This window comes from Canis aureus, chromosome 31 (genome assembly GCF_053574225.1).
Source record: "Canis aureus isolate CA01 chromosome 31, VMU_Caureus_v.1.0, whole genome shotgun sequence".
Lineage (NCBI taxonomy): Eukaryota > Metazoa > Chordata > Mammalia > Carnivora > Canidae > Canis > Canis aureus.
This window is the reverse complement of record NC_135641.1, coordinates 44,751,893-44,765,396: the sequence shown is the minus strand read 5'-3', so window position 1 is coordinate 44,765,396 and position 13,504 is coordinate 44,751,893. Positions and strand designations below refer to the sequence as shown.

At 36.8% G+C, this 13,504-nt stretch overlaps 1 pseudogene; it reads right to left on the bottom strand.

Annotated features, from left to right (window-relative positions):
* Positions 1-313: 313 nt before the first annotated feature.
* Positions 314-1,059, bottom strand: LOC144302267 (protein PBDC1 pseudogene; annotated as a pseudogene).
* Positions 1,060-13,504: the final 12,445 nt, after the last annotated feature.

Below are 13,504 nucleotides of genomic sequence, written 5' to 3'. Positions count from 1 at the left end.
CTTTTATATCCTAGTGATCATTTATGGCCTTGACATGTGGGTGCAAAAGAAAAAGTACATTGAGTCATGACTTCCCTGGCCAACTTTTTTATTTTTTATTTTTTTATTTTTTAAAATATTCTATTTATTTATTCATGAGAGACACAAAGAGAGAGACAGAGACATAGGCTGAGGGAGAAGCAGGCTCCCTGCAGGGAGCCCAATGTGGGACTCGATCCTGGAACCTTGGGATCACGCCCTGAGCCAAAGGCAGACCCTCAACCGCTGAGCCACCTCAGTGCCCTGGACATACATTTAACCACAGGGGTCTGTTAACCATTAACCAAGTGGCCTCATGGTATCTGTAGACTTAGCTGAGTCACAGCTTCCAGAGCGCTATTCCCTGTCTACTTTCCATAGCTGTTTCACCACTCTTGCGGATTTCTTTGTTGGCTTCTTTCTCTTTTTCTTCTCCTTTGTTGGTTTTTTGCTTTTACTCTTTCTCTGTTGGCTCCTTTCTCTTCTGCCTGTGCACTGTCAGCTCCCTTCTCTCTTCCATGGTTGCCTTCTTTCTCTCTTTCTGTCATGAACACTGGTATAAACTGCTTTGTTACAGCCTTCCTGGTTCCGAGCAATTTCAATAGCAAGAAATTGTATCCTGGGGGCAAAGATGGTGTTTTCCTCAGTGTAGCCCTGAGAACAATCCAGTCGCAGCAAAGTACCATAGTTGAAGTCTTCTACAACCCCGTCAAACTTCAAGCAGAATGGTCTCCACTTCTCTTTAGCGGACTCTGATTTGAGCTCTTCTGGATCCAACACATCTATCCTGAGTGTCTCGAAATTTTTCCAAAACCCAGAATAGATTTGGTCATCCACTTTGGTGAGTTTCAGGAACTGTGGGTCAACTGATGAAATCAGCTTGTAGTAGACTTCAGCGTGCTGCATTGCTTTCATGGCCCAAGCCATCTCGATATCAGGATCATTGCCGTAAGACTCGGCTGGGAGAGAAGGAGCATGTGCCACAGACACCAGTTCCCCGGGAACTGGCTCAGCAGTTCCCCTAGTCATCTCCATGTTGAACCCCACCCCCTGGCCAACTTTAATTGAGAATTCTGCACCAAGTTCTAAAATTATTTTAAGCAGTACCTGGTATTTTAAAATTTAAAATGTTTATTTTTTTATTACTTTTTAAAATTTAAAATGTTTAGATAAAAATGTGAACTTCTAGCCTCTGTTAAACAAAAATTAGATGATCTAAAAACACTGAACTTGTGTTCTCACATGGCCACAATTACCTGGATTGAGTAAGCTAATTTCTTTGAATGGGGCCTGTGTTAGTTTCTATGCCCATATTCCCACTACTTCCTGTTTTCCCTTACATCTCATCAGATTCATTTTTTGTACTACCTCCCTGGCCACTGCAAGTATTGGAACTTCTGTTGCTTGATGTAAGACAGGAAGGGAGCATTAAATGAGCTCCATTAAATGGTGAGTTTAGTAGCATCCAGCTCATATATAGGCTTGGATTTGGAATTTTGGATTAATGTTTTTAAGGAGGAGAAAACAACCTCATGTAATCAACATAGTTGTGCCATGAAGAAGATAGTTTATCTTTATTTTATAAATGAGAATATTGACGTTCAGAGAGTTGCAGAATCTTTTCCAATTTCACCGAGTTACTAAGACTAGACTAGAGAGATGGGTTTTGGATTCCAAAGCACATAACCTTTACTATCTTGATTAACACAGTTCTCTGCAATGAGACAGAAGATCATTTATCAGATTAAAATCAAGCCAATGGGGGCATCTGGGTGGCTCAGTCAGTTAAAAGTCTGCATTTGGCTCAGGTCATGATCTCGTGATCCATGGGATTGAGCCCTGTGTCTGGCTCCCCACTCAGCAGGGACTCTGCTTCTCCATCTCTGCCCCCGCCTCCTGTTCATGCTCTCTCTCTCTCTCTCTCTCTGTCTCTCAAATAAACAAAACCCAAAGGATTGGGTTAGGAATAGACTAGGAAACCAGAGACAGAGGCAGAACCTGCCTCTGAAGATCAAGTGTACTTGGCACTGTGAGGAAGGGAAGTGGAGTGTTCAGGAATCAGGTTAGACCTTATAATAAAAATGATAAAATCCATGGCATTTAATAACAAAAACTACATTCACAAGCCTGTGTGCCAATATCTTCATTTCCAATGATCAAGAGATCTGTAAGAGTGACTGAGTGATATTTTATAGTTAAGGTCAGGTGCATCGGTCCAGAGAGTAAATGCTTTCAGGAAATTGAACTATAGGATCAAAGTTCGCATAGGCAGCATAGACTTAGAATAGTGGGGTTGCTTTAGATAGAATTCCTCCCTTCCTTCCTTCCTTCCTCCCTCCCTCCCTCCCTCCTTCCTTCCTTCCTTCCTTCCTTCCTTCCTTCCTTCCTTCCTTCCTTCCTTCCATTCTCCTTCCCACCCTCTCTACCTTTCTGCCTTTCAAAAATATGTATTGAGGCTCTATTATATCTGTGATTTTCTGCTGGCATTGAGGATATAGTGGTGCACCAAACACATAGTCACATATTTATGTCCACATAAATAGATATATAAGCTATGATACAAGCAAGAAGAAAATCATATATAAGGGGTTATGAGAAACTAATGGTGTGACCTCACTTGGATAAACATATTAGACGACTCTCTTACAAAGTAGCATTTAAGGTGAATCTGGAGAGAAGACCTGTAGCTTGTCAGGTAAGGCTCTGACATAAGAGCATCCCTGTTAGTAGAGATAGTAGGTGTTACAGCAGGAAAGGGTGTGGCTCAGAAGGAAAGTTCTTAAAGCTATTGTGGTTGGCGTGCTGGAGCAAATTGGAGAGTGGCATGGCTGAGGTCGTCAGATTAAATGTAGGGCAGCCAGCAAATCTGAATTTCAGATAAATGATGGATTTCTGTGTAAGTGTGAGACGCACTGCTTGTCTGAACACCTAGGCATAAGCTGAGACTGGGGAAGAGAACAGCCAGACGAGGCAGGAGCTTGCAGACTGCTCTAAGAACATTTTATGTTTCATTCTCAGTCCAGTGAAAATAAGTTTAAGCAGGTGAGAGATCTTATATAATTTATGCTTTAAAAATTTCACTCTACCGCTCTGTGGGGAGTGGACAAGAGGGGCAAGAATAGAAGCAGAGAGATAGTCATGTGGTTGTTGAGAGAGTTCAGTTTAGGAAAGGAGGTGTCTTGGCCAGGATGGTGGCAGTAGGGGTGCAGGAAAAATGATCCGAAGCTGGATATTTCTTGGAAATACAATCAAGAAGACTTGGATGAGTGGCACGTAGGAGATGAAGTCATCAAAGATAATTCAGGTGGGAGGATAGAAGGATCAAATCCTAAAATGTCGGTATGCCAGACTTCAGAGAATGTTGGAAGAGGAATTTCAAAAGTTAATATTTGTCCATGTTAAATTTGGGATGCTTGTAAGATGTTCAAGTATAGATGTCAAGTTGGCAGATGGATATGTAGGTCTGAGACTGAGAAAAGAGCTATGGGCTAAAAATATAAATATGTCTTCAGCCAGATTATAATAGAACAGAAGAAGTAGCAGAATTGATTACTTCTTTGTTTGACTTGCTTTAAATCACCCTCTTCCAGTGATTTCATTCTGAGAATATACTTTGTGCTTTTGATGGATAATTGGGAAACAATCTGGTTTAATCCATAAAATATTTAAAGAAAAATTTGAGGGTGAGGTAACCATAAAAATAACCACCTGTTATCTTTTGATTTTCATTCCTTTGCCTTTCCAAAGGTGATCACCTAAACTCCTCAGCCTGTTGGGGAGAGAATAGTGCTATGTGCTACCCCATTCTTCAGCACCGTGCGCTGACCAGCTGATAATCCCTGGGGTGGTGTGCAAGGCTGCTTGAAGGAAAGAGAGACCAGAGACAGGAGATTTTCAGATATTTTGGAAGATTTTTGCAAATCCAGGTCAGAGGTGATAAGAAATTAAATGAAAGAATTTGTAAGAGATTTCAGATGTGGGATGGACAGGACCTCAAAGCTAATTGAAGATGAGTCATAGGACAAAGGTTGATTGTATAATTTTTCTCACAGTGTTTATTTTTCTTCCATACATTCTAGGGCTAAAATACAGAAGCGTTGCTGAAGTATTTCAGCCATTAACTCAAGCAAAGAGGGTGAATACATTAATGGTATTAGCAGAGGTGAAATTTAGTAATTTCTGAAAGTTCTGGATACACTGTGGGATCAGTTAAAATGAGATGGAGGGATTCTGAAAGCTTCCTTATCTGACATGTGGAGATAAACAGCTGTCTCTGTGTGTTGTTTTTTTTTTTGGATGGGTAGGATGTATTCTATTCATTAAGATCCTTTAGTCTTCTTCCCCCTCCTCCCCCTCCTCCTCCTCCTCCTACTTCTCCTTTATTTAAAGAAAAAAAGATCCTTTAGTCTAGGAATAATCATGGACATGAGAACATGAAATTGAAGAAGATAATCACTAGTGGTAAAAACTGGTACTTCTTTCTCTCTTTTTGGTCTGTGACTAAGTCACTGAATTCCCACAAAGTTTTATTTACTTATATAATTAATGATTGGAAATGTTCTAAGAGATGTTGATGTTTGTACATCTTAAAACAATTTTTTCCTAAGTACCTATTATCTTTATTAAATAGAAACATTTGGATTGTGTATGCTATGGTTGTACATGATCTCATTTCAATTTGAACTAATTCCAGCATTCTTTTTTCACTTTTATTGAGTATATAGGTGTAGCACATTATGTCAAAAGCTCTTTAAATGAATTTATTAGTTGCTCTCCAAAATATCCTTTTGAGATAGGAAGACGGCAAGCTTTATATTACAAAAATTTTCATGGTTATATTGTAAAATGAGTTAGTCACTTGATATGACTTTTGTCCTTTCAACAGAAATAGTCTATCTCTTTGCAATAACTTTAATAGGACGCCAAGTTACGTTGAAGAAAGGAAACTATTAAAAATGCAGATATTACACACAAGAATACTTGTGCATTTCAAAATGAGTAAATTAAACTTCAACTATAAGTAGCAACGTTAATAATATTTTATGTGAACAATCTATATGTTTTGGAGGATGTGGAACTATGACAACATGAAAAAAATGTATTGGTTTTGTAGAAGGGAGTGCTTACCAAGAAAGAGGAAAATAATTTGACCTTCAACATCTTAAATCAAAATTAATAAATTCCATATGGCAGTTGTCTATTTTTAAAGTACTTCAAATGCTCTATTGAAGTTCATACTATAAAAAAATACAGAAAATGAGCTGGCATTTCATGTTCTGCATCTACATTTGGATAGAATTTATTATTAAGTCAAATCAAAATAGTCCTGAATCTTATAATTACTTTCAAGGTTTTAGAGTCCATTTTGAAAGAAAAAAAAAAAAAATAGAGTCCATTTTGAGTTGCTAGATACCACACCATCAACCTTTTGACTTACCTTACATATCTGACGTACGTCTTTCCTTAAAAAGCTCAAGAATGACATGCTGAATTAACCTTCCAAGAACTGCCACAATTTTTTTAGATAAAATAATTGGCCGGGCTTCTCTTTCTTTGAGATTAAATAACTAGGATAAATGTTTTCAGAATTCTCACAAAAAGAGTTTGGATTCCAACTCTTGGTTGGTGCAGCAGGGTAAAATTAAGAAGTGACACAGTGAAGTAGCAAATGGGAAGAAAAGGTTAATTGTTGACACTTTGAGGGGAGCTCATGGGAACACAGTATTGTGTAATAACAACGATCATAGCAAACATGATGATAACAAAGGCAGTAATAATGACAGTAATGTAGAGGTTTTAACAAATTTTTATTCTGATCCAACTCGTACTAAACTTCTATAGTATCCAACATAATGGTATATGCTTTCTTATTTGATTTTCATTGTAACATGAGGGTCTTATCATTAAATTCGGACTAATTAAACCTTTAAAGATAGCTTGTTTAGTTATTATCAGACTCAGAAGTGGCAAGAACTTTCTGACTTCCTACCAACTCTTAATTGTAGGTGATAATAGGTTCAAGATATCTGTTATGGGGCATAGAATTCAGCATTTTATGAAATTCCGTAGGTGTTTCTGATATATAGGCAGACAGTTTAGATACATTATGCAAACTAAAAGTAATGCAAAATCAGAATTGATTTCTTCCAATCAACTGTTGATGAATTTCTGAGCATTGATTGAACTAGCCCTATTCAAGCATTTCAATATCAAGGAGCAACGAATGTGACATAATGACCCATTATCAACAAATTTCTGGTGCTCTTTTAGACTGTATTAGTAGTGGTTTTCTGCATCGTATCTCTGTAAAATATCTGCATCTATAGTTATGATAATAAGTACAATAATAACATGTTGGACTAATGATAAATCTATCATTAATTTATGGTTTTCTAGATTCTGTGAGATGTTAATCCTCACTGTATCTTGCTAGATATGAATTTTTGCTATTTTTGCAGATGATTTTGTATCATAAGAAGACCCATCTAGGTGTAAGTGGCAAAAGCCTCATTAGAACATATGTCCATTTTTCTCTATAAGCTGTTTTTTTTTCTTTACATTTCAATTCTGCTTCCATATAGGGTATACTTTTTTTATAGTTTGAAAATGAATTCGTGATATATACGTATTCCCTAATTTATCACAATAAAACCTAAGCTAAGTTTTGCCAACTAAACCAGCATTAAAATTCTGTTTTGAGAAAAAGAGTTTATTTAAATGTCATTCTCATGTTCTGATATTCAGATTTCAGCTTAAATGCTGGGCCTTAAACATCTTCACATTTTTCCTGTAGACTAAGTGCCCCTTTGTCTAAGGGACTGGAGAGATATAAAGATGTAGAAGTTATTATACGGGCCTATTAAGAGGTCCCGGCATGTTATAGGTTAGAGCTACACACTTATAATTAACGGTGTGAGTAAATATTCAGTATGTATACAGACATTAAAGGCAACAGAAGTTTAAAGGAGAGACCTGTGTGTGCGTGTGTGTGCGTGTGAGATTAAGAGGTGGGACTTGAATCTTGAGGGAATGGTAACATTTGAAAGATAAAAAAGAGTGGAGATTGGAAATTCGATATAAGAAACGAGCTATTCATACTTTCTGGATCTGTTGTATGCCATAGTGGCCTTTATCTTTGATAATCCTCATTGGCAATTAAATTAAAAAAAAAAAAAAAACAACATTCACTTTTGAGGGATCCTCTACAGAGTCTTTCTTTTCAGGTTTAGATATAAATTTGTTTGTTTTCTTTTTCTCGACCATTTTTCTCTTGTAATTACATAGACAGTGATCTTTAAAGCATCTGCCAAAAGATTCAAAAATAATTGTTTACCTTTGTTTTTTATTGCCTGCTATGTAAATGTAATAGACTGCTTTCTATAACATCCCTGGTCAAATCACTCAGCATTTTAAAACTGTGAGCATTTCATCAGAATTGCAAATTTCTTTATGTTAAACTTGTGTTCTTTTCTTTCCGGTGATTAAATTCTGCATTTTCAAAGTCTGAGCACCTTTTGTTCCTGACCTACCAGTAATTTTTAGATGATGTTTCTTATCTTCTGGCAAGATGAGAATTTTTTTTTTCTAAAAAATATATATGAAGCTTGATCATACCTGTCATAAATTACATTTTAACAAATATGGGAATCTTTTAAAGCTTTATTCTTTTCACTCTTTCTCAGCTTTTGAATTATAAGCACAAAAAAGTAATTTTTTTTTATAATTATTTGAGCTATCAAGAAATTTCCTCGTGTAGAAGCTTCCCTCCAAAGAATATTTAAGTACTATTTCTGAAGGAGCACATGTTAATTTTAGTTAGCATAAGCTATAGTAACAATAAACAACATTTTGAGATTGAATAAATTTGCCTATAATTACAGTACCTTTATCTTATTTTGGCTTATTCCACTTCAGTTCTTGTCATGTTCTGTCTCCCTCTCCTGCACTACATCCAACACACAGTGATTCTTTTGATCATTTCCGTATTATCAAAAAATATATTTTTTAAGAAATGTCTACATTTTCTTCATAATTGTCATCTTATTGTTTTGTCTGCTAAATCATTTGCCTGTTCATTGAGTAAGATATAAAGTAGGCAAGTGTTTTCTTTTATTCCCTATATTTTCTTTCCCCTTTCGTTGTGACCTCTTTTCTGGTCTTTATTTCTGGTAGGTTTAGATAGGATAAAGAAAGAAAAAGTATTCAATAGCACCACCTGTGAAAGTTTCTAAGTCCTCATTTCTTTAATTTGAGGAAACACGGTAGCAGAAAGCACATTGCCCTTGAGATCAGTAGGCCTGAGCCTAAGTTTTGACTCTTCCGGGTCCAAGTCGTAGCTGGTTTGCACATCTTACATCACCTCTCTGGGCCTCGGTTGCCTCATTTGTAAATTGAAGGGGGTTACATTTCTAAAATGTCACGAATCTAGGATCTAGACAGAGAGGGTGAGCAGAGAGGCCCAAGTACTGTGTTTCTTTAAAAGAAACAAAAAATGACACTGGTTTTATGGTCTTTTTAATATGTGACTCTGGCTCTTAATATATTAAGGAGGAAACAAAAACTAGGCTTGCGAGGATTTAGGGAGGTTAACAGATGATTGCTGCAGACTAAGAATCTGTAGAGAAGTTACACATAACTGTACACTCCATTAACGTTTTAAATGGCGCGAGGAAGTCTCGCTGAATAGATACCAACTAAGAGAGGATGGATGGCATAGTACAGGTTTATGGTTCTGCATAATCGTATTTCTACATCGCATCATGTCAACTAGCTAAAGGGGATAGTTTTCATTTCTTTTCAATACTATTGCATCTTAATTATGCTGCTGTGAACTGAGAATCCTATCCTTCAAACAGGTGTCTGCAGCTCCATCTTGGTGGTCTTAAAAAGAATGACTGGAAATGTGGTGTTGGGGTTGAGAGAAGGACAGATGAATAGATTTAATTGCATGAAACTCTTCCGTTCTAGGCTGGTAAGAGATGTGTTGGGCCAGTCCCTCCTGTTTGTTTCTTTTCCTCTCCTTGTGAGATTCTGTTGGAGGTGAATTTGGCTAAAATCAATGAATATGATAGGGTTGTAGAAGCTTAAAAAAAAAAAAAAAAGACTGGCTGGTGATTTTGCTGTGATTATTTGTTGTTTTATCACTCACGTCGAATTTCACATCTAGCACCCTCAAAAATTAGGAAGGTGAGACACGTTGGCAGCTGATTTCATGAGAAGAAAGAATAGGAGTTGGAGAATTTGAGCCTGTTACTTTACCTTGACTAAATTCAGTGTGTTCATTTTCAGTATGGACGTGATAAGGATGACGATAATATGATGATGATAATAAATGATAAACTAAATCACAGAGGTTTGGAGTGCATCAAATAAGAAAATGGAGGCAAATGGGCTTCATAACAGACTGTTATACATACATATATTTATATATATACACACGCACCGACTTGTATGAATGGAGGATTTTCACCATTACTGATCAGCTTTTACCATGCCTATTTTCATGGGGTGGCATACCTGTCAAAAATAATAATAATATAAAAATCTCTCTTAAAAAATCTCTCTTAAACAGATAATAAATAGCTATCTTTGTTATAAGCACTAAATGTGAAAAGGGGTTTCTTTTTCTTTTTTAAGGTTTGTGTACATTTGAAAAGGGGATTTATTTTTTGATACAAAAGTTGATCATCATTTAATTTGAAATATTATTCTATACTGTGCTTGTGCTAAATGTTTTTATTTTATTTTATTTTTTAATATCATCCCATTAAATACTTAAGCTAATTCTTTGAGAGTCACACAACTATTAGGTGGCAGGTTTGGGATTTAAACAGCCGTAGGTCTGGTTTCTGTTGTTGCTTTCACATCCTGCAGCACGCTCCTTCCTTATTTGGCCCATCTTTATTCAGTATTTGTTGTCTTGATATTGAAAACCACTAACCTCCCTTTCGAAGATAGTAACCGTGATTTAGTGACCTGACAGTCTAAAACAGAAAACAGTTGCAGTAAAGACTGAAACAAACTCAGACACTAGGTACATGTAGGATGGCTTCATTTCAGGTGGTAGACAAAGATAAATTTATATAATTTGCATTTGTAGGGTAAGTGAGGCTTTGGCATATGTTCAATACAAAGGTTAGCAATAAAGGAGTATATGCTTTTGGCAAAGGTTTGGTTATGAGCATGAGGGTCATCAGTGGAAGAAACCCTGAATCAGAATCCCAGCAACAGCTGTGTTGCTTTGCAAAAGTCATTTAGCCTCTCTCAACTGCTATTTGGTTCATTTGTAAAATCAAGATTTAGAAATATTTTCTATATTATGGTGATACTGTGAGATCTACATGAGCTCATCTGAGCATAACGGGTCACAGTACCAAAGCGTTAGATTTTAGCGTAATAGGGAAATAGAATTTTTATGTTAAAACATCTTTGATTCATTTTCAGATCTAGATTTAGATACTTTGCCTTTGTTGTGTGTCGGTAGTGATTGCCCCGATTAAATGCTAGCGCTGGCATTCTTTTTTTTCAATCTGTGCAAAGCATCTCTTTTGGAAGGAAAATTAAAATAATGGTTCAGCTCCACCCAGAAATGTCATGTTGCAGCCATTAGTGAGCTATAGTAAAATGTTTGGAAGATATCAATAATGGATTACGATATAAATATTTATGGAGTGCTGTGAGGTAGTTAGTTTCCATCAAGCTAGGGACATGCAAAATTGAATAGATACTGACACTAAACAAGACTTTGAATAAGTGGTTGTGGCGTAATCCTTTTCCAATATTAAACAAATACCATGTTTAACATTGTTTGAGGTAAAGTGGGCTTTAGAATTTTGGTAGCTGCAGAAGTCTCCCTAAGAAAATCTGTGCTATTTTAATGGATTATGAATATAGTCTGACTTTGTAAATATCTTTGTTTTTCCTAAGTTTATACAGTGGGTAGAAAAAAACAGGAAAATATGCCTGTATGATGGTGCCCAGGTATTTGGGAAATAAAAAAAATTAAGATCTTCAACACTTTTGTCCCCAAGTATAAATGATTGTGATATTGAGGCATTCAGATTGGTTTGAACCTTTGTCTCTTCTATTTTGCCACTTGACTTTTCTGTCTGGGAAACTTCCTTAAGAAAGGCTACTACTTCTGGAAAAGTGTAGAAATTCTGTTTTAGTAGGCTTTTAAAAATTAAATTACATGTATACAACAGTTGTAATAAGAGCTTAAGCACAAGCAGACCCCTAAGCTGCTGTGTAAATTTCTTGTAACATAAAAGGCGTCAACTCTGAATCGAAAGTCTTCTCATGGAGTGGATCCACAACCAAACCATCCCTACGGTATTGCTAAAGAATTATTGCAGGCAAATTATGTAAGGCCTTTTAGAGTATCACAGAGATTCCATAGACCATATATTTTTGCTATGACACAGGTACTGGGTATTTTATCGAGCACTGTGCCAGACACGTTTCTAAGAACTTTGAAAATATGAACTTACATAAAAGTCATAGCAGAGCTGCTAAAAATTATTTATTCCATACTTGGAGATAGGGCAAAATGATTATTTCTTGATTTTTAAAAAATTTCATGCTAGATCATTTTCCAGTGAGCCCATCTGAGCATCATCTGACAAATGCAGATGATGGAACTTTGGCTAATAACCCACGACTAACACATATGCATATATTTTTTGTCCTTTAGAGGTTAGAGGTTGACCTGTTGACCTGCAGATATTAATAAGTTCCTATAATTTGATAGTCCTAGAGATGTAGCAACTCCAAAGATGATGTGATTTTATAGCTCTGTTGAGAGTGAACCTAGCAAACTTTACATCCAATCTGCAATTTTGCTTCAGCATCCCTTCTGATTTCTTCAGAAACACATTAGATAACACTTTTAACAAGCACTAACTAGTACTTTGTTGGAGAATTTAATCTTTTTCATTATAGCACTTATACTACTGTTATCTTCAATTTCTACACGATGAGATTGTGGCACGGCAGACTTAAATTGTCCAAAGTCAAACAGCTAGGAAAGGGGTACAGCTGGTCTTGAAATCCATGTATTAAAGCTTTAAAATTCGTGTTCTTAAACATAAGCATTTTGGCCTTTCTTGTTTACCAAGACATTTAGTGACTATACTTTCTCCCCACAACAAACAAATCCCTAGTCTACTTATGTAATATACAAGGCATTAATTGTCGCCCTCTGTATACAAATACTCACCCTGACTTTTGCTCCTACAAAAGAGCTTTGGAGAGCCAACTCATGTAAAAATATTGAACTACCTTGTACAACAGATCGAGTCTCAGCACTTTTAGTATAGGCCCTACATCAGGAGAACAATTGTCTTGTTAATCATCAAAAAGATCTTGAAGTGCTTGACATCCTGTGTTCTGCTTGATAGAAACGAGTTAATGATAACATAGTTGTACCTTTGAGTGGTTAAGGAATTGTTTCCAACCTAAATCTTACTTGAAGTGATGATTATAACACATAAGAACAAAGCTGTGTGTCCTGATAGGCAGTAGCAATTTGTGTGAGAGTGTGCCCTGAGTTTTGATTTGGTAACTCGGAGGTGATCAGGATCCCTGAACAATGGTCAGTTGATAATCAGGACATTGGTAGCTAAACGAAAGGTCTTGGGGTTGTTTGCCTATAAACCTCGAGAGACTGAGACCAGTTCTCAGGAGGCTTTGGGAATCTTGGAGGATTGGGTGTCTGCAGCTGTGGGATTAAGTGCTCCTTAAGTGCTCCTTACAGAAGAAGAGAACTGTCTTCTTCATAGACAGTGTCTGGGACACCAGAAATCTTGAGATGGTTTAGGAATTCTGTTGCCTTTATCAAACTGCTGGAGAAGGAAGAGAATTACAGTAAGGAGAATGGATAAGGGCATAGGATGCTGACTTTGGTACTCCAAACTGACCACCTCTAAGAATATTCCCTATAGGTGGTGACACAGGAGGCTCTTCCAATCTGAGATACGGTCAGACTCCCCTCTAGTGGTTTAAGAAGTTTATCACTTTGACCCAAGTTCCTCCCTGGCTCTGAAGCAGAGGGTGAGGAAAAGACAATTTCTAGAAGGGCTTATTGCAGCTCTCCAAAGGGCAAGGGTTAATAGTCTGTCTTACTGATCAGGGTTATAGGAAACTCATATTAATGAAAGGAGTTCAAGGGTGGGTTTTGCCAAGGTCAGGGCCTGGAGAATAGTGTGTGTTTGGAGAGCGCTTATACCCAGGATCACTGTTATAATGAAGGTGACTTAAGTGAATTAAACAAAGCACTGGGTAGACCTAGTAGAACAGAGCAACTGCCCCAATTCTGATTTTCTTGCTATCACAACAGTTTGCAAATTATATGAGATAAACTTTGTTTTGGCTGCTTCCTTGTGATTATGCTATATGCCAAATACTAAATGCTTCTCATTTTGAGTTTAAAACGTTAGACCTTTGTGGGCAGCCTGGGTGGATCAGCGGTTTAGTGCCAACTTCAGCC